Raw genomic sequence first — 23626 nt, 5'->3', positions numbered from 1 at the left:
GGACAGTGTGACAGTGATAATGCTTTAAAGTTGGTGGGAAACATCCAGCTTACTTGTCATATAAGGTTTCTGACATTGTGAAATCTGGCTCTGTATATGATGGGAATAGACACATATGCTTTTTGCCTGTAATATGTAACTGTACCATATATCATGTGAGTAATGTTATAATTATCTAGTGACAGTTGACAGAAAAAGTTTATTCACCGGTCTTAAAAAAAGGCTTTTAAAAATAATTTATAATTATTAGTAACTAATACACGGTTTTATTTAGTTTATTTCTGCTGTAAGGACTTGCATATTCACTGTTTACATTTTTGTCATAACTTTCCCAAAACAATTCAGACATAAATGGCCCTGCTAAATTGAAAGAAAATCAATTAAGGTATTTATGACCTTATAAAATAAGCAATGTGAGAATAAGGTTGGAAAAATTGCAATTCAATAACTTCTTTGAAATACTAAATTCAGAGCAAACAAAAAAATGTCTTTGGTTTAACATAGTTTAAGACAGGGGCTCACAAGGGATGGTATAGCAGGTAAGGTACAAGCCTTGCAAGTGGCTGATCCTGGATTAGTCTTTGGCCTCTCATTCACACTTTGAGCGTTGGGGTGATACAAATATGTTTATTTTATATCCATGAACATTTCTATGTACTGAATCAAGTCTGGTTTTAATTAAAAAATTATGTAAGCTTAGGAAAATGTATAATAATATGCATTCATTTGGGGAAAGTGTTTAGAGTAGTATATGGATTGGTGAGGTTTCTATAGTGTTGCCTTATCCACCTCAACAATGAATAATTTCTAACAATCCATTTAAATTTTTAGTTATGTAAATCTTGAATATTCTGATTTATCCAATATATTGAATCATTTTAATGATCAAAGAGTAATAATTGTGACCAAGAAGTGACAGCAAATGCATCCAGGCAATTACGGTTCTAACTACACAGAGTATAGAATAAACACTGTACATAACTAATAAATCTAAGCACCTAATTATCTTTTCAGCACATTGACATTTATTCTTTTCTGCTCAGTTTTGAAATCTCTGTATATATAAAAACTTTACCAAATTGCAAGGCTTCATGGGGGAAATGATGCAGTGTACTCTAGAAAGGTAATACCATCATTTTATAGTGGCATTAAATGTTTTATTTCTGCAAGACCATTTCATTTACCTATTGAATACTGGGGTGACTTTTTTGATATATAGAAAATACTCTTAAATATGCAACAGTATAATAACTATAGCAGTTTATTGCAACCATTTAATTAAGAGTAACAGCTTTTTCAAACTCTAGAATCCAATCTAAACATAAATGCATGGGATTTGATAACTAGAGAATTGTCTTTGAAAGGAATGATGACATGATAGCTAATGCATGCACATGGAAACTAATTAGATTTTTTAGCTAATGAATCCCCATTTAAATAAATGTGATTCGATAAATAATGGATCCCCATGGAAATGAATAGAATTGGATGACTAACACACCCCACTGAAATGGATGTGATTCGATAGTTATCACATTCTCATAAATGTGTTAGATTGAATCCCATTCATTTTAATTGCAATAAATTAAAATAGCTTTTGTTCATGGCCTTTTGGATAGGATCAAATATTCTATCCTCTATTTGGGGACTATACTCTTACTAAGCAGGCTACCCAGACTTATTGATCTAATAGGCCCCTCCTTTCTATAATTATGTGATCTATAAACTACACATGGCATTATTTCCAGTAGTTGTAAATTTCTACTAAAAAGCACTTATTTAAAGTGAACATTTTTTGTTGATCAAGCACTACTAATTTCAATGCAAAACTTTTGGATCTTACAAACAATACACTTAATACCACTTTTCAAGTAAAAATCAAAAGTATTATTGTGCATTCAAAATACATCTTTACAATGCATGTCTTTTGCTGTGTGTTACTTCATGTTGAAAATTATGTTAAGGCTTACAAAGATAAAACAGTAATATTCAAGATGTTTAGAAAAATTTTCTGGTAATTGCCAGTAATTACTACTAGTACGAATATGGCTTTTATCCATATATTTGTGACTATAAACTTTACTGAATTTTCATAGATACTTCCCAAAATAAAAAGGAGGTTTTTTTTAAAATATGAATTGTCCAAATCAGAATAAAAAATAATTGACAAGAAAATGTGGGTCAAAGCCCAATATTGGAGATAGAGATTCTAGAATTTTTTGCCTTAGTATCAACCTTACAAGACCTTAACATAAAAAGCATTTTCTTTAGGAATTCACTATAAAAATTTGAACTCTTATATGACTCAACTAGAAATAAGTATGTCATACTAAATGTTTATCTTGAAGTGGGGTTCTCAGGAGTGATGAGGATCTAGGCACTACTCTTGATGAATCTTAGAAAAACAGACCAGTGGTTTGTTCAGTATGAAGATCAAAGGATATAGAGTTACTTAGGACCTACAGTGCTAATGATGATCTGGATATGACAGAAGTGCCCAGGGGCTATCAGAGTTATAGCCGGTGATGCCCACAGGGTTATGTCCCTCTAGGAAACGAGGCTACCCCCTATTCTATCCACCTAGTCTCTGAAAATAAGAGTTTAAATAAGACAAGAAAAAAAGAAAAACAACAACACCTATCTTATGCCACTGCTTTCAATTATATTATTTTTGTTTGTTTTCTTTTGTGGCAACATCTTGCAATAATCAGGGGTTACTACTGACCCTGAAGTTGGAACTACTTCTGGCAGTATGGGGACCATATTAGATGCCTGGAATGGAACCTGGTTTGGCTGCATGCAAGGGAAATACGGTACCCACTGACCTATCTCTCTAGCCCCCAAAACATCTTTTTTTTTAATTAGTGAAACACCATGAGATACAGTTGTAGACTTACAAGTTATTGTGCTTGGGTTTCAGTTATAGAATGATGGAGTACCCATCCCACCACCAGTGCCCATTCTCCACCCCCACCAATCCCAGAATCCCTCCCAGCCCCCAGCCCCCATCCTACTCTGCCTCTGGGGCAGGGCACTCCCTTTTGTTCTCTCTCTCCTTTTGGGTACTGTGGTTTGCAGAAGAGGCATTGGGTGGCAATCATGTTTGGTCTATAGTCTACTTTCAGCTTGCATCTCCCATCCTGGGCGGATCTTCCCAACACCCTTTATTTGGTGCTCCCTTCTCTATCTGAGCTGCTGTTACCCCTAGAGTGTGTGACTGGCCTCGAAGCCATCCTGGTATTTATCACAGCTCTTCTTGGGTGTTAGTCTCTTATTTTGCTATTTTATGTTACCCAGATGAATGCAATCTTTTTATGTCTATCCCTCTCCTTCTGACTCATTTTGCTTAGCATGATATTTTCCATGTAGTACCACTTGTATGTATATTTCATAACTTCATTTTTTCCTAAGAGCTACATAGTACTCCATTGTGTAGATGTACCAAAATTTCTTTAACCAGTCATTTGTTCTCGGACACTCAGCTTTTTCCAGATTCTAGCTATTGTAAACAGTGCTGCAATGAACAAACAAGTGCAGATGTCACTTTGACTATAATTTTTTGCTTCTCCGGAGTATATTCCAAGGAAAGGTATTGTTGGGTCAAATGGGAGCACAATTTCTAATTTTTTGAGAATCGTCCATACTGTTTTCAAAAGGGTTGACCCAGTTGGCATTCCCACCAGCGTTGAAGGAGGGTCCCTTTCTCACCACATCCACACCAACACTGGTTGCTTTTCTTTTCGGTGGCCCCACAAATATCTTAATAGGAGAAAACAGAAAAGCAGCTTGCTAAATTAAAGCTAAGCTGTGTTATTTAATTATAGAATTATAAATAAAATAAAAGAGCCATATTCTTTTTAACTAAAAATTTACAAATCCTATAATTTTGCTTTCACACATATACTAACATATAACTGAAATTATGGTGACGTTCAACAAATTATCTTTTAAGAACTTGAATGAAAGATGGCTTAAAACCTGATTCTTCAAGCAGCATCTCAAAACCTTAAGAAATTCAAGAATACTATATAATTTCTAATGTCTTATAATTTTTCAGCTGTTTCATAATTGGCTTTCAATCACTTAAATTAAAATAAATAAATATTATAACGTTAACAATAGTTCTAGCATTCTTATTACATACAAATATTACCCAATAAAGACATTTTATTTATAGTACATTTTATACAGGATACAGTTTATTGCTGTTATAGATATGAATATAAAATGCATGCATAATACATAATGTATTTAGGAAATTGAACAAGAAGGCAATAAGTCTTACAAAAAATGTTCATGTGTATTACAATAAGTTGGGGATTATAAGCATCTATATGTATTCTTTCTTGACTTTTACTGATTTTAAAACATACGCTACAAGTTTTATGTTTAGTATTTTTAGAGAAAATAATTTTATTTACACTGTGAAATACATTAAATAGAACAACAATACTTTACCATTTTTTAAGAATTTGAGAGTATCTATGCTTTTCTCATCACATGACTAAAGGATGCTTATAAATTATCCAGATTGTATGTTAGTTAAATTCATTTCCTGATATAATTTTTAAAGAAATATATTATGACAAACAAATATTTATTGTCAAATATGACTCTAAAAAGTACAGAAAACAGATTAAAACTATTAGTAAAATTATTTCTCATTATTTTATATATTATTTCATGTTAGTCCATTTATATTGGTCTATTATTAGTATTATTTCATTTTAGGATATAAACCTTTCTCATTTCCACTCTTTCACCATTTGTGCTCTTATACCATTTTTAATCTCTTACTCCTCTACTCTGGAGCGATAGCACAGCTGTAGGGCATTTGCCTTGCATGCAGCCGACCCGGCCTAGCTGGGTTCGATTTCTCCACCCCTCTCGGAGAGCCCAGCAAGCTACCGAGAGAAAGCCTGGAAAGGCTATCCTGATGTATCCGATATGCCAAATACAGAAACAACAATCTCACAATGGAGACAAAATTCTTTTGTTGAAATATTTATTGTATTTTCCTCTGATGCTGATGAAATGAACATGCTTGTATATCTGTGATGTAATTCTTGTTAGTTATATTAAAAACATTTTGGCCCAAAGCATAAACATGGTGCTAATATTTGGGAGATTAGTGGAAACTGGAAAAAAGTGGACAGAAAATGGAAATATAGCAGCTGGAATTTTGGTTTTGTTGATATCATTTAACTTACAGTAGATAATTGTTATTTTACACTAGAGAGAGGAGAGTTTATTATTTTAATTTGGCCTCCCCCCTAAAGGTGAAAAGCTACACTAAAGATATCTCCCCTCTGTTCATTAATTAATTGATAGGCAGTTGAAATAAAGCGCTTAAAGGAGTGGTTGTCATTAGGAATTTCTCTACAGGCAAAATTTCAGGAAAACACAAAGTATCAACGAAGCAGTATTCCAAACCAATGTTTAATATTCACAAAGAGTAAGGCCAGAGGAAGTTTATATTTCTCTGAAGATATGAGAAATGCATTTGAAAATCTCAAGATAATTTGATACTTAAAGCATGATTTCCCTGAATTCTATCAATGGCTTAATAGTATACAAATTACATGGGCTATTACTTTACAAAGAATCTATCTATTTTTGCATGTAATTAGTTTTTATTCTAACAATGTTAAATTAAAATTAGAAATATATTGCTTTTTAAAAATTTCATGCACTGTAGCACTGTCCTCCCATTGTTCATCAATTTGCTCGAGGGGGTCCAGTAATGTCTCCGTTTAGACTTGTTGTTACTGTGTTTGGCATATTGAATACATCATGGGGAGCTTGTCAGGCTTTGCTGTGAGAGTGAGATACTGTCCATAGCTTGACGGGCTGTCCTAGAAGGGCGGAGGAATGGAACCCGGCTCAGCCAACCTGGCTGCACGCAAGGCAAACGCCTACCGCTGTGCTATCGCTCCAGTCCAAAAGTTTCATATTTATTAAAAATTATGCTTTGTTGATATTGCTCTCCTATAACCTCAAATTACTGACTCACTTCTTGGTATTTGACCTCAGCCACACAGACACACACAAAATGACTTTCTTATTATGGCATGTGTTATAATTCATTTTTTAGAAAAACTTCACTTTTATAGGATTTTTTTTCTTTTTGGGTCACACCTGACAATGTAGAGGGTTTACTCCTGGCTCATGCACTCAGGAATTACTTCTTGTGGTGCTCAGGGGGCCATATAGGATACTGTGAATCATACCCGGGTCAGCTGTGTGCAAGGCAAATGCCCTACCCACTGTGCTATCACTCCAGCCCCTCAATTTTCTTTTTTAACTCATTGAACATTGCAGAATTTTTAGGATTTGAGCAAATGTCAAATTAGTTCCCACACTTATAGTTTCTATGATCTACTGAAACATCGGGCTGGAAGTGATAGCACAGTGAATAGGGCGTTTGCCTTGCACTGGACCCGGATTTGATTCCTCCGCCACTCTAGGAAAGCTCAGAAAGCTACCTAGAGTATCTCACCCTCAGGGCAAAACCTGGCAATCTTCCTGTGACATATTCAATATGCCAAACACGGTAACAACGAGTCTCACAATGGAGCTATTCCTGGGCCTGATAGAGCAAATTGTTGAACACGGGGAAGACTGTCTTACAGTGTTACTGAAACATCAGATTAAGAAACACAGTAGACTCCCCAACAAACAACCTCTCTCTGAGAAAGTTTAGAACATGATAAACCAAACTGTTGATGATACAACTTTCAGAATAATTGCTGGAAATTGTCTGGACTCTTATAGCAATTAGAGTTTAATCCATTCGAGAAAATCCACTAGGGAGTTAGTGGGTAGTAGGATATTTACCTCGCACATGTCTGACCTGGGTTTGATCCCAAGGATCCTCTAGGGGCCCCCAAGTACAACAAAGAGTGATCTCTGGGTGCAGAGTTGGGAGTTATAGGCCTGAGCACAAACTGCCATGATCCAAAGCCCACTCCCCACCAAAACCCCTACTAAAATCAATAAGAAAAGCAGAAATCTGCGTTGTCAGAGCCAGAACTAGTTTTTTATTCCATGTAAATTGCTTCATCTCACGTAAATTATTTGTTTTCCTAATTCAGACAGAAACAATCCAGGGAAATATTATATCTGTTTATCTGCTGTACTGGAGCTATGATTCTATTTCTGGTAAGGAACATCCCTGGTTGCCTGCTGCCATGTTCAGTTTCTCATAGATTCTTTGTTTTTTGGGTTTTTTTTCAGTGCTAATAAAAATGATGGTAATCTATTTATTGGTGTTAAAATATATCCAACGTAAGGTGATATAGAAAATGTTGGCTAACAAAATACACTTTTCGGGCATTATTTTCTTCTTATTTAAAAATTATTTGATATTGAATATTTCAAAGAGGTTGAGAACCATGGGTTTCATGTTTTTTCTTTCTTTTTTTTTCTTCTCATAGATTCTTAAAGAAGCTTCTTTCTACGGAGATGGAAGCTTTTCAACTGCCCTGACTCACTGGGCATAAGGTCTAATATAGTGTGAATGTCTGGAAACACTGGACCCTTATCCTCACAACACAGTAAGAGCTCCTGTTAGAGTTTCTACAATGGGAAAATAAGCTAAAATCACTGGGCAACACTCAATCACTTTATTACTCCCTGAAATTAGGGACTAAAACAGCATCTCCGACAAAAAGTGACTGAAAATAATGACATTGAGCCAAGTGCTGTTCATTGGAAGTCATATCTAAAAATATGAGCAACTAAATTATTGGATATTTGGGAGCTTAAATTCAAGCTGTATTATTTTAAATCTTCTTATGTTTGTATTTCGCTCTCTCTCTGACATTTCACTTATCAGTTCCAACAATACTGTCCGAAGGACACCATGTATTGTAATACTGTTAATTATAGAATTTCATGTTTACACATTTCCAATACACCCTCTGCCAGAATGTCCTCTGCTTTCCTCCATGATTGTTTCTGTGAGCCCTCCCAGTGCTCCTCCCGACAATTAGCCACCATGGTAAGCTCAATTCTGCAAAGCAATTCTCAGGTTCTAATGACTTTGGCCATTTGTTATTTCATTTCTATGTTTATGATATCCCACACATGAGAGGATTATAGCATATCACTTTTTTCTTTTGACCTACATGTCACATTTATATTTATCTTAGTGCTATTATATATCATTATATCTAATAAAAACATTGACTCTGATGTTAAAAATTTACCTAGCTATTAATACTTCAATATCTATGATCATATATTTTCTAATGTGTAGTTGGAAATAGGCTTTCTATTGGTGATAACACATGACATGCAGGCAAATTTCTTTCTATACAAATTGCAAATTTTTCTCTTTTTTGTGTACACATTTAATTGACTCCACATTTGAAATTTTTAAACTAAATCTTAATTTTAGGGCCATAAACATGCTGAGATTTATAAACTTATTGATATGAAATACTATAGATGTAAGAGTAATCATTTAATTAAGTGTATTCAGTGAAATTAGAGTATCCGGCTCTATTTTATATATTTCACTATTTGAAAGGAAATTAGTAATTATAAGATTATATCATTCATTGAGCTTTTTAAACTTATGAAACATTTCAAAGGTTAAAAAAGGTTATTAAATGGTTCTAGGAGTTAATAAATTAGTCACTATAGATTTTTTTAACAAGGCACTTTAAAGTAAAGCAGAATGATTTGGAATTGTATTGATTGATTCAGTTAAATATGCCAATATATATTCCCTTTCACTATTCAGTTCGAATATAATTGCACAAATGTTATTCTTACTGATTTTAATTTTTTATACTGAATTTGAGTATTTAAGTATATCCTAATTGATTCATACCTGTGAAGTCATTAATTTTTTTAAAAGGAAATGTGTCTAACCCTATGTATCTAAGATAGCAGAATAATTTGGAGAAAATAGCACTTGGAGAAATATATGAAAACATGATTGGAGAAATGTGAAATACTCTATGAATAATTCTAAGTTGTCAAATACTAAAAATACGTTTCAGATTCTGATTTATTATTTTAAAAGAAAACCTAAAAAAATTATGGTCAATTGATTATATCAAATAACCAAATAGAACATCTGAAACAACATATTAATGATAGAAGAAATCTCTGGATTTCAAATTTTCTGAGCCCACTTTAAAGTGGGGCAGAAAGGGAAGATGTGAATATTTTGATTTGTGTTTTGTATTTGTTTGAGTCAGAATGTTCCTGGGGAAAGATAGCATGCCAAAATTAGAATGGTTAGATGAAGATAAAAAAGAATGGACCATATTTTTGTCAACACTGGTGAAAAGAAGTAAGATTATTATTGCTCCTTTCAAAATATGTCTGTGAATAACTTAAGTGTGTCTTAGAGCTACTCATCTAAGTGCATAGATGTGAAGTAGTGATTTGGATGCTAATGACATTGCATAACTGTGACTGAGATGCATAGAAAATATGAAGTTTGAAAAAAAGAAAATAGCAGTTAAATCTTAGCACAAGAGTGATGGTCACCACGGAAGTATCCAGGCAACACTTTTTAAACATATATCAGCATGAAAAGAATGAAGTTATTAACTTTAAAGAATACATCAAACTCTGAAATACACCAGCATATCATATTTTCTAACAGTTTTTACATTATATATTTTCATTACCCTAATAAAATCTTTTGTTTTAAAATTGCCATGTAGAATCCATTTTATTATTTTAATTTTAATTTTAATTTTTTTTTTTGCTTTTTGGGTCATACCCGGCGATGCACAGGGGTTACTCCTGGCTCTGCACTCAAGAATTACTCCTGGCTGTGCTCAGGGGACCATATGGGATGCTGGGAATCGAACCTGGGTTGGCCGCATACAAGGCAAATACCCTACCCGCTTTGCTACTGCTCCAGCCCCATGTAGACTCCATTTTAATGAAGTAAGCTTTATTTCAACAAAAATCATGTTTTTGTAAACTTTTTTCTAGAACATCATATGTCTTGATGATAAAATATAAACACTATATTTACCAATCCACATAAATAGTGGTATTATACAATATATCCTGAGGAGACTATGTAATGTAAAGTCTTATTTGAATACATTAATTAATCTTACAACATGTATCATGTATTGTACATAATGCATAATACATGTACCACGGTATATACAATAAGATACACAGTTCAGATAAAACTGCTCTGAAAAAACTGCTCTATTCATAACGCAAAATGTTACTCTCTACAGATGATCTGAGGATAGACATGTATGTATATGCATAGCATTTCAACAAATAACTCTCTGCTATTCTGTCTTTCCCCCAAGAATTATAGTCATCTACTCATCTTTGTTATATAGATTAAAAAACTATAAAAGCTAGTGTAATTCTCCATTTACTTTTCTATTATAGTATTATTTATTCACATTTCAAAAACTATTGGCCATAAATCTTTAGATATGTTTTATTCCCTGCTTTCTGATATAAAAATGTACAGAATTCTCAACAGAATGTATATAATTCAGTAAAATGGAACTTAATGACCATAAAATCTAGAAAAGGTCTACTTAAAAGAAAACTAGAATAAATAAATATAATTTCTAAACTGCCTATTTAAAATTTAGCTTATTTGTGAATAAACCGAATTCTATTTTGCTGACAAATAAAGCAAAAATCTCGGTGAAGCAGCACACAAATGTCATTCTCTGAAAACTCTTTATCAATCAGATTAAATGACTAAATTTGCATCAGCTATTTGATGGAATAAAATAAAGTTGTTTTAATAGGACATGCCCAGTGGATCAATGCTTCCAGCTTTGAAAATGAACATCTTAGTTTTCCCTAGGCATTTATTGTGGAAACAAGAAATCATTATTCTATGACAATGTTTCATTCCAATGACATTTCTAAATAGAGAATGTTCCTTCCTATGAGACTACATGAGTTTGTTCACAAATAATATGTATAATATGGATGATGTAGGAGAAAATCCAGATTTTAAAAATTGTGTATTTTCAATAACATGAAGACTGATTTGTTGATCATTTTAACTATTCCCTTTTTCATAAGTGAAGCAGCAGTAGTAAAAATGTATGTTAGCTTTTTAGGAGACAAGGATACCGTTATTGACTAAATGACTGAATTGATTCATTAAATAGTGCCTTAATAGCCTTAAAGAGTAAATGTAACTTCAAAAGGTGCCAAACCTGCAACCATGGAACATCTCTGGTGCTAAAATAATCAATATAACTATACCACTTTCCATTTTGTGAGGGACTTTATAGATGTTTAGTAGAGTTTCTAGACCTCATTTGCAGATTTTTTTCTTTCAAGGATATTCCTAAGAATGACTATGCCATCATGCAAAGAAAAATATAGTGACAGTTGCATTTATTGTTCAGATTAAATAAGAGATATATTGCTGTCTCTCATAAATATTTGAAAGAAAAACTTAGAAATCACTATTTAGCAGAAATCATGATTGCATAATGTCTCTGGACAACCGATAATTTTTTTTGAGCTATGCCAGTAATGCACAAAAACCAATCTTAAAACCAAAGAGAAGTCAAACTTTCTATTTTTACTATTTTCTATGAGATTCAGGGATCCTAAACTTAAAATATGTCGATATGCATAGAAAGTTGTATATAACTAAGCAACTTTTACTCTAAATAATGTACACCATTCATTAATTTAACACATTTTTAATCAATATTATGAAAATGGAGTATTAGGGATACAGAGTAGAAAAAGCTCTTACCTTTCATGAGTTCTCAAACTTACAGGGAAAGAAATAAAGCCATGGTGTGGTGTAATGAGCTCCTTGCCACAACACAATTTATTAACACAGTGTTTAGCCTAGCAACCTCGGAAAGTCTTCCAAGAAACAACCACCAAATATTCACTATTTCTTTATTTGAATCTGTAGATTTCATACTAAGGTGTAATAAATGCTTCATCTAAAACCCTAGGCTCTCACCTACTCAAACATAGGCTCTGTCTAGAACAACCTGTTTAGAATGTATCTTGTCTAGAATGTATTTTTTAACAGTAAAAGAAGAATTTTGGTCTGTATGTTTTATAATACTATTTTCAGAATAGCCAATCTTTCTGCTTACATGCTTACATGCACCATCTTTTGTTCTTATGGAGCTTAGCCTGTCTCTTTTTCATGCCAGGGTAGATTACAGCTGGCCTGAGTCAAGTCCATCTTAATCAAGTCAAAAATAATTTATTCAGTGTTTATTTCCTAACACTTGAGAGAAAAGATAATTTCATACTTTACATGTAGTCTAATTCTCAACATTTAAACAAAGTTATCAACTTTAAATAAAATGTATGTTTTATAATTTAAGGTCATGAATATATTCAGCAACTTAACTCAATGGGCATTGAGAGTATATATATATTTTCTTTTTGAAAATTTTACTTGTAAGCTTAGAAATAAAAATGTAAAATATAAAGTTCTTATTTTCAACAAAAAATAATAGGTATGGTATATAACATGCACTTGCATTCATTTCAGATATATTTTGAAATGCTGAACTAAAGTTAAATTAGTAAGAAAAGTACAACCTTAAATTTTTTTATGGGGGCAGATGAAGCGGGGCTGGAAGACATCTGGCTGTCCTCAGGGTTTATTCATTGTCATATGTTCAGGTGTCTCTCCTGGTGGAATTCAGGGACCATAAGTGGTGTGGAGGTGGGGGATGGGGAAGAGTTCAAAACCACATGCAAGATAAGCACCTTACCAGCTGCTATAACTCTCATGCTTAAGAACCTTGGTTTAATTAAGCATGCTATAAAATGTTTGTAATGGTTAGCTAAGCTTAATCACTTAATCACTTAACTTCCCGTTAGTCGTCGATTTGCTCGAGCGGGCGCCAGTAACGTCTCCATTTGTCCCTGTCGCGTGCTAGTGTAGCCCAATGGCATCTCTTCGCTCCGGGAACATGGAGGGCCTCAAACCGATCGTTCATGACCTTGACAAAGAAGTCTGACCATCTGGTAGGTGGGCGGCCATGCGGTCTCTTGACATCCCGTGGAATCCAATCAGTAACAGTTCTAGTCCAACGGTCGTCTTTAAATCTCATTACGTGACCAGCCCATCTGATTTTCGACACCTAGGCAAATGAGACAGCGTCCCTGATCCTTGATCGTCGACGGATGTCAGAACTCCGGATTCGTTCTCTCATTTGAGTGAAACGTGATATTCCAAGCATAGCTCTTTCTATTCTTCTTTGGGAGACCTGAATGGCGTTCTCATCTTGTTTGCGTAGGGCCCAGGTCTCTGAGGCATATGTTAATGCAGGAAGAACAGTGGAATCAAAGAGATGTGCTCGGAGCCGGAGGTTCTTCGTCCTCTTAGCTATTTCTTCGACGTTCTTGAAGGCGTTCCAAGCCGCTCTCTTCCTCCTGCGCAGCTCGGGTGCCAGGTCATTTGTCATGTTGACCTCTCGACCTAGGTACACATAGCTGTTGCATTCGGAGATGGTCGTTCCATTGAGAGCGAATGGGGCGTCAGGAACAAGGCTGTTTCTCATAAACATTGTCTTCGTAAGATTCAGCTGTAGTCCTACCTTTCCACACTCACGGTCAAAGTCGGCCAGCATTTGTGCCGCTTGGCTGATGTTTGGTGTTATTAAAACAATGTCATCAGCAAAGCAGAGGTGGTGTAGTTGCCGACCATCTATCTTCACTCCCATTCCTTCCCATTCCAGTCGTCGCATGATGTTCTCGAGGGTGGCACTGAAGAGTTTTGGTGAAATGGTATCACCCTGCCGCACCCCTCTCTTGACATCAACGATCACTTCTTTGTAGAATGGTGAGATCCTGGTAGTGAATCCGCAATACAGCTCACGGAGGATCCTGATGTATTGGGCTTGAATGCCCTGATTGGCTAGGGCTTCAATGACCGCTTCCGTCTCAACAGAATCAAAGGCCTTCTTTAAATCAATGAACGTTAAGCAGAGCGGCATCTTGAACTCCCGAGAAACCTCAATGAGTTTGGTTATCATGTGGATATGGTCGATGGTGCTGAATCCTTTGCGGAACCCTGCTTGCTCGCATGGTTGTCCTTCATCTAGTGTTCTGCCAATCCTATTCAGGATGACTCGAGTGAACAACTTGTAGATGACAGACAATAGGCAGATCGGGCGATAGTTGCCAATGTCATGGATGTCTCCCTTCTTGAACAGTAGTACAGTCCTGCTGGTTTTCCATTGAGATGGAACCTTGCATTCAGACAGGTAGCGAGTGAAGAGCCGAGCCAGTGTATTGATGAGTACTGACGGCACGTTCTTCAGGTGTTCAGGTCTGACCTTGTCTGGGCCGGGGGCTGTTTGCTTCTTTACTGACGAAATGGCGTGTCGGATTTCGGAAGGGAGAACGTTGGGAACGACATACCCATCCTGTGGAATTTGGTATGTTGGCAAGTGGACATGGCTATCGAAGAGATTTGAGTAGAAGTCATGGATAATCTTCTCCATTGCCGTTCTGGAGGATGTGATGGATCCATCAGGACGTCGGAGGGCAGTCATTGGATTAATTTTTTAGTCAACAATAATTCAATGATGATATACTAAAATTGGAATGATGATATTATATTGATAGTATTATATACACCATATTAAATATACTATGTAATAGTATATAATACCTACTATTATATACTATATAATGATGTAGTAAATAGAGCATTTACCTTTAAAATAACAATACCTGGGTTTAATATTTGGCACCAATAGGGTCCTCTAATCCTCACTAGGAGTGATCCCTGAGCATAGAGTCAGGAATGAAGTACTGAGCATTACTTGTATGGTTCAAAACCCAAACCAAACCCAAAAAAACAAAAAACAAAAATACAAAACAATAAAAACACAGAAGCTTTTATTCATGTTAAAAAATATTCTGACTTGCTTACTTCATATAACTTTTACCTACAGTTTAAAAAAAAAGTAAAACACAGTGAAATTCTCAATATTCCTAGCCTTTATGACCTAAGTTCATATTGTACTCCTGAGCAGAGGTGCGATGTATTAATTGATACCATAAGTAAAAGTAAAGTAATGTAAAGGCCCTCCCGTTGATCATCGATTTGCTTGAGCGGGCCCAGTAACGTCTCCATTGGAGACTTTGTTGTTACTGTGTCTGGCATATCGAATACTCTCGGTAGCTTGCCGGGCTCTCCGAGAGGGGCGGAGGAATTGAACTCGGGTCGGCCATGTTGGCTGCGTGCAAGGCAAACGCCCTACCGCTGTGCTATCACTCCACCATAAGAATATTAATAAATGTTTTAAGATGTAATGGGTTGTTTAAGGTCTCTGAAATTTGTAAAGAAGTTTAATTATTTTTATGAGAGTTTTACAATTTGTCTGCCACATAGTTTCCTCTCAGATTTCAACCTGTGTTTTCAATGGCCTCATACAAATAACAGTTATATTTCCATAGTCTTGAAGTTCCATAGTGCCAAGTGCTCCTATTTAGTCAAATATCTCTTTCTTTTCCTAAGTGAATAGTGCTAATATATGTGCTCTCTGTTGGCTGAGAGTAGCAAAAAGTGATACCAGGAATATCCAAGGACCTTATGGAAAACTGCCCAAATAAATATGCAAGTTGAGCATTAATTTGGGGTGCTTTTTCAGCAGACCTACTATTGTGTGAGTCAAACAATTTAAGGTATTCTCTCCATCACTGAAAGAGATTAGAAACTTTTCATTACCCTGACTTGTTCAGCTTAAAATTAACCCTGGCACGGGAGAGATATTTGAGCACACTGCAGACCAGGTTTGATCCTTGAACCCAGGTTACATGGGCACTCTGGTACTCTGAAAATCCCCTCCCAGTCCCCACCAGGAATGATCCCAGACAACTAAGCCAGAAGTAAACCTGAGAACTCTATGATATGGCCCCAAACAAACAAACAAACAAAAAATAAATAAAGCAAAACTTCATTGCCTTTTTGTTTTTAAATGCTGTTCTTTCAGGCTCACAATTGCCCACAGCTAACAAGCAAGTTAATTAAAATCTTCCTCCATTAGCAGCTAAGCACCCACATTCCCACCTTTCCTTGTAAATGACATTTCCCAGGATTCTGTCTTTTTTGTCCCTCTTGAGTTGACAATTTGTCGGTTCTGCATTTTATCCTTTCATCTATCCTGTGTATGAACAAAGTTTTCTATAAATGGAGATTAATACCTGTATTAGGACATGCCTAAGTCTGGTGATTACTGACATTATTCTTTTGCTTTCAGTAACTCAGTATAATATTCCCTAGCAGCTTTTTTATTTATAAGATGATTTTAAAAGAAGTTTTGATAAACAATATCTATTGATGAGAGCAATTTTTATTCAGAAGTAGGTGTAGAATTGGAGTACAACCATGCTATATACTTATTCAAATTCTGATATATAGGTTTGTTAACTATATGATCATAAATATAGACCAATGGGATTTTTGGCGTTAATGTCAGAATCACTTCTTTTAGCAAGACAGATCATATCACAGTGTCACTAGTCATTATTTAATTATCTAGGTAATAACAGTATCACTTAATTCTTAAAACTGGGCCATGGGCCATATTGGAATGTGGCTACAGGTATTATACATAGAACTCTGTGTCATGTATTCCCAAAATAATTTCATATATTTTAGATGAGACATAATTAAATAAATCATTTTTCTTAACAGTCTTTCATTATCAGACACATATACAAGCATAGCACATTCCTAGATTTTGATTTGTAACTCAAGTAGCTAAGAACTCCAGAAGAGTTCAATACAGATGCCATTAATTATCAGTCTTTTAATTAGGCAAGAAAATTTTCACTTTAAAGTTGTCATTAAGCAATCACTTTTACTGTATATCTTTCCAAAAACTTACAGTACTTAGTGTCATGGTTAGTATCGCTGTGATAGATTTATGTTTGCCTGTACAGATTTCTTCTGAGAATCATAGACTGTCTATATTCTAAACCTTAGGGTGAAAATCAGGGTCCACTAAATGAAACATAAGTCTTTATATTAATTTCAAAAACCTCTTACCTTACTAAGTCACTATATGTTTTGTGCTTAACTATCATCAATATGTGTTATAAGTTGCACATAAAGCTTGTTTCAAAGTTTGGAGCTATTAGACAATTGAAATGATCTGTAACACCTACACTTTTTAGGAAATAATTACTTCTTTTTTTTCCTTAAATTTTTATTAGTGAAACACCATGAGGTACAGTTGTAGACTTAACAAATTTTTGTGCTTGGGTTTCAGTTATACAATGATCAAATACCCATCCCTCCACCAGTGCCCATTCTCCACCACCACCAGTCACAGTATCCCTCCCACCCCACTTCCCCCCATACCCCATCCCACCCTACCACTGTGGTAGGGCATTCCCTTTTGTTATCTCTCTCCTTTTGAGTGCTGTGGTTTGCAAAAGAGATATTGAGTGGCAATCTTGTTTGGACTATAGTCTACTCTCATCACGCATTTCCCATCCTGAGAGGAACCTCCCAACACCCTTTCTTCGGTGCTCCCTTCTCTATCAGAACTGCCTTTTCCCCTAGTGTGTGCAGTTGTCCTCAAAGCCATGGAGTAATCCGCCTGGTACTTATCTCGGCTATTCTTGGGTGTTAGTCTCCTATTTTGTTACTTTATGTTACCCAGATGAATGCAATATTTCTATGTCTATCCCTCTCTTTCTGACTCATTTCACTTAGCATGATACTTTCCATGTAGTACCACTTGTATGTAAATTTCATGACTTCATCCTTTCTGACATCTACGTAGTATTCCATTGTGTAGATGTACCAAAGCTTCTTTAACCAGTCATCTGTTCTTGGGCACTCAGGTTTTTTCCAGATTCTAGCTATTGTAAACAGAGCTGCAATGAACAGACAACTGCAGATGTTGCTTCGACTATACTTTTTTGCCTCTCTGGGGTATATTCCCAGGAGTGGAATTGCTGGGTCAAATGGGAGCTCAATTTCTAGTTTTTTGAGAATCATCCATACTGTTTTCCAGAAGGGCTGAACCAGTCAGCATTCCCACCAGCAGTGAAAGAGGGTCCCTTTCTCGCCACATCTGCACCAGCACCGGTTGTTTTTGTTCTTTTGGATGTGGGCCAGTCTCTGTGGTGTGAAATGATATCTCATTGTTGTTTTGATCTGCATCTCCCTGATCATAAATGATGTAGAGCATTTTCTCATGTGTCTTTTAGCCATTCGAGTTTCATCTTTGATGAAGTTTCTGTTCATTTCGTCGCCCCATTTTCTGATAGTGTTGGATGTTTTCTTCTTGTGTAGTTCAACCAGAACTTTGTATATTCTTGATATCAGCCCCTTGTCAGATGTGTATTGGGTGAATATCCTTTCCCATTCTGTGGGCTCTCTTTGTATTTTGGTCATTGTTTCTTTTGAGGTGCAGAAGCTTCTTAGTTGAAGATAGTCCCATTTGTCTATCTCTGTTTTCACTTGCTTAGCCAGTGGCGTGACATCTATGAAGGCACAATTAACTGCAATATTATGGAGGGTTTTGCCAACTTTGTCTTCAATGTACGCTATGGATTCCGGTCTGATGTTGAGGTCTTTCATCCATTTTTATCTTACTTTTGTACATGGTGTTAGGCAGAGATCTGAGCCCATTTTTTTGCATGTAGCTGTCCAGTTTTGCCAGCACCATTTGATAAAAAGGCTTTCCTTACTCCACTTCACATTTCTTGCTCCTTTATCAAAGATTAGGTGATCATATGTTTGGGAGGAGATGTCAGTATATTCAACTCTGTTCCATTGGTCTGCTGTTCTGCCTTTGTTCCGGTACCATGCTGTTTGAATTATTACTACTTTGTAGTAGAGTTTGAAGTTAGGGAGGTTGATTCCTCCCATTTTCTTTTTCCCAAGAATTGCTTTAGCTATTTGTGGGGGCTTATTGTTCCATATAAATTTCAGGAGTGTTTGCTCCAGTTCTTTGAAGAATGTCATGGGTATTATAATAGCGATTGCATTGAATTTGTACAGTGCTTTGGGAAATATTGCCATATTGACAATGTTAATCCTCCCATTCCATGAACAGGGTATATTTTTCCATTTCGTTGTATCCTCTTTTATTTCCTGAAGCAGCATTTTGTAGTTTTCTTTGTACAGGTCCTTGACTTCTTTAGTTAAACTAATTCCTAGGTAGTTGAATGTCTGGGGCACAGTTGTGAACGGGATTATTTTCTTCATGTTGTTTTCTTCTCTCTCACTATTTGCATATAGGAAAACCATGGACTTTTGGGTATTGATTTTATAGCCTGAAACTTTACTATACAGATCTATTGTATCTAGGAGTTTCTTGGTAGAGGTTTTAGGATTCTCTAAGTATAGTATCATATCATCTGCGAATAGTGAGAGCTTGATTTCTTCCTTTAGTACTTGGATGCCCTTAATATCTTTTTCTTGTCTAATCGCTATTGCAAGTACTTCCAGTATTATATTGAACAGTAGTGGAGAGAGTGGGCACCCTTGTCTGGTCCCTGATCTTAAGGGGAAGGCTCTTAGTTTTTCCCCATTGAGGATGATGCTTGCTGTAGGCTTGTGATAGATGGCTTTAACTATATTGAGTAAAGTCCCTTCTATCCCCAATTTGGCAAGGGTTTTCATCATAAACAGGTGCTGGATCTTGTCAAATGCTTTCTCTGCATCTATTGATATGATCATATGATTTTTATTCTTTCTTTCGTTGATATGATGGATTATGTTGATTAATTTCCGAGTGTTAAACCATCCTTGTATCCCCGGGATGAATCCCACTTGGTCATGTTGTATGATCTTTTTGATGAGTAGCTGAATTCTATTTGCTAGCATTTTGTTGAGAATCTTTGCATCCGAGTTCATCAGGGATATAGGCCTGCAGTTTTCTTTTTTTGTGGTGTCTTTGTTTCCTTTTGGTATTAGGGAAATATGGGCTTCATAGAAACTGTTTGAAAAGATTTCTGTTTTTTTCAATTTCCAGGAAAAGCTTGAGAAGAACTGGTAATAGGTCTTCTTTAAATGTTTGAAAAAATTTGCTAGTGAAACCATCTGACCTGGGCTTTTGTTTTGGGGAAGACTTTTGATTACAGTTTCAATTTCCTTGATGTTAATAGGTCTGTTCAGGTACTCTATATCTTCTTGATTCAGCTTCGGGAGATTACAGGAATCCAGTAATTTATCCATTTCTTCTAGGTTCTCTTGTTTCGTGGCATACAGACTTTCAAAGTAGCCTCTGATGATCTTTTGAATTTCTTTGGTTTCTGTTGTAATATCCCCATTCTTATTTCTTATTTGGTTTATTAGGGTTCTCTCTCTATGTTTCTTTGTGAGTGTTGCTAGTGGTTTATCTATCTCATTTATTTTCTCGAAGAACCAACTCTTAGTTTCATTGATCTTTTGCATTGTTTCTTTGTTTTCCATGTCATTGATTTCTGCTCTAAGTCTTATGATCTCTTTCCTTCTGCCTACTTTGGGCTCCTTCTGTTGATCCTTTTTTAGGATCTTGAGCTGTGAAGTTAAGTTGTTTACGTGCATCCTTTCTTCCATCTTGAGGTATGCTTGCAGAGCTATAAAGTTTCCCCTTAATACTGCTTTCGCTGCATCCCATAAGTTCTGGTAGCTTGTGTTTTCATTCTCATTTGTTTCCAGGTATGTTTTGATTTTGTTCTTGACTTTCTTCCTGATCCATTCATTGCTCAGCATTGAGTTGTTTAGTTTCCAGGTGTTAGATTTGGTTCTCCGTGTCTGTGTGTGATTCATTTCTATTCTCAGTGCATCGTGGTCTGAAAAGATTGTTGGTAGTATTTCTATCTTCCTGATTCTACTGAGGTATGTTTTGTGGCCTAGCACATGGTCTATTTTGGAAAATGTTTTGTACACACTGGAGAAGAATGTGTATTCTTTCTTTCTGGGGTGTAAAGCCCCGTGTAGGTCTATAAGTCCTTTCTCTTCTATTTCTTCTTTCAGAGCCAATGTTTTTTTGATGAGTTTTGTTCTTGTTGATCTATCCAGAGGTGATAGGGCGATGTTGAAGTCTCCAGCTACTATTGTGCTGCTAGCAATGTCCTCCTTAAAGTCTGTTAGCAGTTGTTTCAAGTATTTAGCTATTCCCTCATTAGGTGCACATACATTTAAGAGTGTGATTTCTTCCTTTTGTACGTCTCCCTTGATGAAGAGAAAGTGCCCTTCGCTGTCCTTTCTAATCTTTTTCAACGTGAAATTAATGTTGTCAGATACTAGTATGGTCACCCCAGCTTTTTTGAGGGAGTTGTTTGCTTGCAGGATTGTTTTCCATCCTTTTACTTTGAGTCTGTTTTTGCTCTGATTGTTCAGATGTGTTTCTTGTAGAAAGCAGAATGTTGGTTTCTGTTTCTGGATCCATTTTGCCACTCTGTGTCTCTTGACTGGTGCATTTAGGCCGTTGACAAAAATATGGAACGCTCCACGAATTTGCGTGTCATCCTTGTGCAGGGACCATGCTAATCTTCTCTGTATCTTTCCAATTTTAGTATATGTGCCGCCAAAGTGAGCGCAAAGTAATTACTTCCTAATTTTCTTTTCCTTTATTCATTTGCATTTAGTTTTAACATTAAAGTTTTACCTATAATATTTATGACGTGCAAGAATGATGTTTTCTATGATAGACCATATTTTGTGATGTTAAAAGCTCAATTTATAGTTTCTAGGTCATAACATCAAGGATTTTTTTGGCCTTTTGGGTCACACCCAGCAATGCACAAGGGTTACTTCTGGATTTGCACACTGGAATAACTCCCTGCAGTGCTTGGCGGACCATATGAAATGCTGGGAATTGAACCCGGGTTGGCCTGATGCAAGCACATGCCTGTACTATTGCTCCAATCCTAAAGGATTTTTTTAAATTTCTTAAAAATCTAAAGGAAATTATGAAATCTGAGATAGTTTTCATTCTTCCGAAAAATGACTATAAAATATTAATCTTCCTTATATATTTTTATAAACTTAGTATACAATTATATTCCATTTATAGATAAATTCATCACCATCCCCTAGAATTATTGGCTTAATAAATATTGTCACACTTTCATTTGATCATTATTTAATTGTCATTATCACCGTAGCACTGTAGCACTGTCTCCCGTTGTTCATCGTTTTGCTCTAGCAGACACCAGTAACGTCTCCATTGTGAGACTTGTTACTGTGTTTGGCATATTGAATTTGTCACGGGGAGCTTGCCAGGCTCTGCCATGCAGCCCAGATACTCTTGGTAGCTTGCTGGGCTCTCCGAGAGGGGCGGAGGAATCGAACTCAGGTTGGATGCGTGCAAGGCAAAGAAAATGCCTAATGTAGAGAATTTAAAAAAGAATACTGACGGCAATTCATGTATAGACCCAATACAGGACTATTTCTCAAAGCCTTGAAAATGGGATTCCTAATATAAGGCAACATAATAGAAGAATAACTAAGGACACTAGAGATAAAGGCCGGGAGGATCGCCACACGGCTCATGTGCATATTTCTAATATTTCTAGAGAAATATTTGTAAAGCAGGGTTTATTCCTGGTTCTATGATCAGGAATCATTCTTAACATTCTAAGGGGATATTGAACATAAAACAATAATTTCATTAATTTTTTAGGATATTTTAGTCTATAAGGATTAGAAGCAGTTAATGGATGTATAAGAATAGAAAATAGTGAGGAAGAAAATCTTTTAAGAATAAAAATTATTAATAAAATTTATTTCAGACAATAATAATATTTTATTTTATTTTCTATCCTTTGCTTTGTTTCATTGCTGGTCAATATAGTCAGAAAAAGGGCGATTCAATTGAAAGGTAAAGGTAAAGGCCCTCCCGTTGATCGTCGATTTGCTCGAGCGGGCCCAGTAACGTCTCCATTGGAGACTTTGTTGTTACTGTGTCTGGCATATCGAATACTCTCGGTAGCTTGCCGGGCTCTCCGAGAGGGGCGGAGGAATCGAACTCGGGTCGGCCATGTTGGCCGCTTGTAAGGCGAACGCCCTACCTGCTGTGCTATCGCTCCAGTGATAAAATTAGTGGTCAACATTTTTTTAAAAAATTGAAGCATATGTATTTGCATTTAATTATTTTTAATTGAACTATATTTGAATGTATGTGTACTGCTAGTGAGCAAATTGTATAACTTGCATCACTTTACATTTTAAATTGTGTTATTAATATATCAAGTTACTTGCAAAAACATTTTAGAATAAAAGTTTTAAAGATTATTTGACATCCTGCTTACAGAATTTTTATGTAATCGGATTAAAATCCCATTAATAATATTATAATTTCATATGTGTATGGTATAACATACAATTGTTTTACAACACCAATTAATTTACAACATAAAATGTGTTTCTCAAAATCTATTGAGTATACTGTCTTCATACTCACACAGATTTTTTGCTTCAGAAAAGGTCTGTGTGAGTATGAATGTCCAAAATGCAGCATCCTTCCATTGTCATAAAGTAAGTCTTTGATAATCAAAATGATATGCTAAATAACACAGAGTTTGTAAATGAAATATCTAGGATCTAATCCTGAAACACCACATGTCTGCTACATTAAATACAATTTAAACTAAAGGCATTTAGGTGGGGAACCGTTAAATTTTAATACATTTTGGAAAAAAATAAAATACT

General features: G+C 35.6%; 1 non-coding gene across 1 annotated transcript; it reads right to left on the bottom strand.

The window, feature by feature from the left end:
- Nucleotides 1-21406: 21406 nt before the first annotated feature.
- Nucleotides 21407-21513, bottom strand: LOC130019449 (U6 spliceosomal RNA). The gene has a single exon (XR_008791778.1). It is a non-coding gene; the product is annotated as a U6 spliceosomal RNA (small nuclear RNA).
- Nucleotides 21514-23626: the final 2113 nt, after the last annotated feature.

Source organism: Sorex fumeus, unplaced genomic scaffold, assembly GCF_029834395.1.
Source record: "Sorex fumeus unplaced genomic scaffold, SorFum_2.1 ptg000008l, whole genome shotgun sequence".
Classification (NCBI taxonomy): domain Eukaryota; kingdom Metazoa; phylum Chordata; class Mammalia; order Eulipotyphla; family Soricidae; genus Sorex; species Sorex fumeus.
Note: the sequence above shows the minus strand (reverse complement) of the source record. Positions and strands in the feature narration are given on the sequence as shown.